At 45.3% G+C, this 4,383-nt stretch overlaps 1 pseudogene; it reads left to right on the top strand.

Moving 5' to 3' along the window:
• Positions 1 to 2,223: 2,223 nt before the first annotated feature.
• On the top strand, positions 2,224 to 3,425 carry LOC147380141 (protein FAM78B pseudogene; annotated as a pseudogene).
• Positions 3,426 to 4,383: the final 958 nt, after the last annotated feature.

Genomic DNA, 4,383 nt, shown 5'->3' with positions numbered 1-4,383 from the left:
ACTAATGAAGCCCACACAACCTAGAGCCCATGGTCTGAAATAAGAGAAGTCACCACAATGAGGAGCCTGCATACCATGACCAGAGAGTAGCCAGTGCTCCCCACAACCAGAGAAAAGCTAGCACAGAAAACAAAGATGCAATAGCCAAAATAAATAAATTAAAGAAAAAATAGCCAAATTGGACTTCATAAAAAATTTTTTAAAAAAAGACATAAAGCCACAAAAAATCTAGAAGGGAACATAGGCAAAACCTTCTCTGACATAAATCATAGCAATATTTTCTTAGATCATTTCTGCAAGGCAAAAGAAATAAAACCAAAAAATAAGCAAATGGGACCTAATTCAACTTCAGAGCTTTTAAATAGCAAAGAAACCATTAACAAAATAAAAAGACAATCTACAGAATGGGAGAAAATACTTGCAAATGATGTAACTAACAAGGGGTTAATATTCAAAATATACAAATAACTCAAACATTCAATATTGAAAAAACAACCCAATCAAAAAATGGACAGAATTTGTGAATGGACACTTCTCCAAAGAGGATGGTCAACAGGCACATAAAAAGATGCACAATATCACTAATTACTAGAAAATGCAAATCAAAACCACAATGCAATATTACCTCACACTGGTCAAAATGGTTATCATCAAAAAGTGTACAAAGAGGAAATGCTGGAGAGGATGTAGAGAGAAGGAATCCCTTGTACACTGTTGAAGGGAATGTAAATTGGTGCAGCAACTATGAAAAAAAGTATGGAGTTTCCTTAAAAAACTAAAAATAGAGGTACCATATGATCCAGCAATCCCACTCCTGGATATACCTGCTTAAGATGAAAACTCCAATTAAAAAACAGACATGCAATATTGTAAAGTAATTAGCTTCCAATTAAAATAAATAAAAAAAAAACACATACATGCATCCTAGTGTTCATCAGTTCAGTTCAGTTCAGTCAGTTGGTTGTGTCTGACTCTTTGTGACCTCATGGACTGCAGCATGCCAGGCTTTCCTGCCCATCACCAACTCCCGGAGTTCACTCAAACTCATGTCCATTGATTTGGTGATGCCATCCATCCATCTCATCCTCTGTCATCCCCTCCTCCTCCTGCCTTCAATCTTTCCCAGCATCAGGGTCTTTTCAAATGAGTCAGTTCTTCACATCTGGTGGTCAAAGTATTGGAGTTTCAGCTTCAACATCAGTCCTTCCAATGAATATTCAGGACTGATTTTCTTTAGGATTGACTGGTTGGATTTCCTTGCAGTCAAAGGGACTCTGAAGAGTCTTCTCCAACACCACAGTTCAAAAGCATCAATTCTTCTGCGCTGAGCTTTGTTTATAGTCCAGCTCTCACATCCATATATGACTACTGGAAAAATCAAAACCTTGACTAGATGAACTTTTGTTGGCAAAATAATCTCTCTGCTTTTTAATATGCTCTCCAGGTTGGTCATAGCTTTTCTTCCAAGGAGCAAGTGTCTTTTAATTTCATGACTGCAGTCACCATCTGCAGTGATTTTGGAGTCCAAAAAGATAAAGTCTGTCACTGTTTCCACTATTTTCCCATCTATTTGCATGAAGTGATAGGACTAGATGCCATGATCTTAGTTTTCTGAATGCTGACTTTAAGCCAACTTTTTCACTCTCCTCTTTCACTTTCATCAAGAGGTTCTTTAGTTCTTCTTCACCTTCTGCCATAATGGTGGTGTCATCTGTGTATCTGAGGTTGTTGATGTTTCTCCCGGCAGTATTGATTCCAACTTGGGCTTCATCCAGCCTGACATTCCGCATGATGTATTCTGCATATAAGTTAAATAAGTAGGGTGACAATATACAGCCTTGATATACTCCTTTCCCTATTTGGAACCAGTCTGTTATTCCATGTCCAAATTAACTGCTGCTTCTTGACCTGCATACAGATTTCTCAGGAGGCAGGTAAGGTGTTCATATCAGCACTCTTTACAATAGTCCAGACATGGAAATAACTGCCAAACTGCTCATCAATATATGATTGACAACATATTTGAGGAAGATAACTCAACCATAAAAAAGAATAAAATTTGCAGCAAGAAATGGACCGAGAGTATATTATACTAAGTAGAGTGGATCAGACAAGGACAAATATACCACTTATAAGTGGGATCTAAAACATAACACAAATGAGGAGCTAGCGGGGGCGCCCGCTGCCTTCTAGGAGCGCAAGCTCTCCGCGCGCCCTGCGGGAGAGAGGGGGCGGGCGTGGGCGGGGGCGGGCGGGCGTCGGGGCAGCCGGGACCCCGCAAGGCGGCGAGAGGAGGGGGCTGCCTCGGAGGATGCCCGGCGGCGGCTCCCCGCTCTTGGGCGCGAGCTGAGCCGGACCCAGAGCGGGCGGCGCGTCGCCATGCCGGTGTGACGGGCGCCCCCGGCTGCCCGCGCGGTCCCCGGCGCTGCCCCACGCCGCGCCGCGCCGGCGCCGGGCGGCAGGATGGGCTGTATCCAAAGCATTACCTGCAAGGCGCGGATCCGGCGCGAGAACATCGTCGTGTACGATGTGTGCGCCACCATCGACCAGTGCCCCACGCGCATCGAGGAGACCTCGCCCATCGTCCTGCGCTACAAGACCCCCTACTTCAAAGCTTCAGCCCGCGTGGTCATGACCCCCATCCCCCGCCACGAGACCTGGGTGGTGGGCTGGATCCAGGCGTGCAACCAGATGGAGTTCTTCAACACCTACAGCGACCTGGGCATGTGTGAACGTGGGGGGGACTGGCCCATCCTTGTTTGGACCCCACCCCACCGCACAGCCGATGCCACAGAACAACCTCCCGCAGAGGCTTCCCTGCAGAAAAGCCCCCGCAGGAAACTTTCTCCACATGGGTAGTCGAGCTGAGAGGCTTCTGAGATGGAAGGGAGGACCGGAGCCGGGAACTCCAAAGTGGTCTCTCTGCAGCCAAGGCAAACATCCTCCTGCCCGAGCCAGTGCCGGCTCCTCTCAGATGTCTCTGGAAGAGTTCATCTTTTCAGGACCTAAATCCCACTGGGAACCTAGACCATCTGGCTACTAGTGGGGTTGCTAAATCACTGTTGAAAAGACTTTCAGAAATGGACCTGATGCATAATTAGATGGAGAGTTGGACCCAGAGCAAGGCTGACAGAGAGGGGTCTTGCAGATGTAGTGCCAAGGGCCCCTCTCTCCTGCAGAAACCCCAGGCCTCACCGCCGAATGGAAGGAGAGAATTTGTCCGCATGAGAAGAAGTTTTCATGGAAACTGTCAACCTTAGGATCTGTGCCCAGTTACCTTTCCACCAAGTGGCCAATGGTCTTTCACCAAATAGTGGCGTGGATCCCACATTAAGGCTGAGACATGGGTACAGCCCTCATGGAGGATTGTTTGTATCTACTTGGAATTGAAGATGGTTTCCTCTCCACTCACAGAGGCCATAGTTTCTGCAGTTTGTATCAATGCCTTCAGACTTGGGATTAAGGAGTCACAGGCCAGGTACCCCTACCATCGGACAAACAACCACTACTGAGCCGAGAAGAGTGGGAGTGCTTCTGGATGAGAACACAGGCATGTTTGTGTGGTTATTCTGAGAAAGAAATCCCCTACTTGGATGCCAAGAGGTTTTTTTCAAGATTTACCCTCAGCATCTGGTGCCTCCTGAAACGTCTGGTTGTCAGAATTGGTATCTAGAGTTACATGCCAGTGTCTGCGTCCACGAGAAGGAAAAGCACCTTGGAGTGTTGTCATGCCATCTTGAAAGAACAAAGACATTGAAAAAGTATTCTCCTAGAAATATCTCTGGTTAAATGGAAGCAGAGTAGCCAGAGAGAAAGAAGTGGGTGGGATGGTCAGGCTGTTTTCACTGGGACAGGTCAAGGGCTAAGTATATATCAACAGTTCAAGAGCGCAGACCAGTTTACAAGGTAGCAACGAACTCTCGAACTGTTTCAAGTCTACATGCAGTTGTTTCCAGTCTCAAGTGTTCATTTTCTTCAGATGCATCCCTGTTTGTCAACAGTGGGATATTTACATGACCCAGGATAGAACTGAGGTGGGTCTCCCTGACAGAAATCACTTTTCATAGGAGCTCAAAATTCCAGTACCAGGCCACTCCATTTAACTTCTAAACATTCCCAACGGGCTTCTATGTATGCTTAAAATGAATGTATTTTTACTATTTCTTATGTCCATAAGCTCAAGCTTGTTAGCTGTGTTACGGAAATGTTCTATATTCTTGCCAAGTTTTATCTGCTCAGTCTATCAATGATTGAGAAAGTGTGTTGAAATTTCTCTCTCGCTTGTGTATTCATGACTCTTCCTGCAGGGCTGTCCACTGTCGTTTTATACATTTTGAGCCTGAAAAAAAAAAATAAAACATAACACAAATGAATTTATATACA

This window comes from Bos grunniens, chromosome 1, assembly GCF_055505025.1.
Source record: "Bos grunniens cultivar Pamir isolate PY7600 chromosome 1, Bosgru_T2T1.0, whole genome shotgun sequence".
In the NCBI taxonomy this organism is placed as follows: domain Eukaryota; kingdom Metazoa; phylum Chordata; class Mammalia; order Artiodactyla; family Bovidae; genus Bos; species Bos grunniens.
This window is presented reverse-complemented; position numbering and strand designations above follow the sequence as displayed.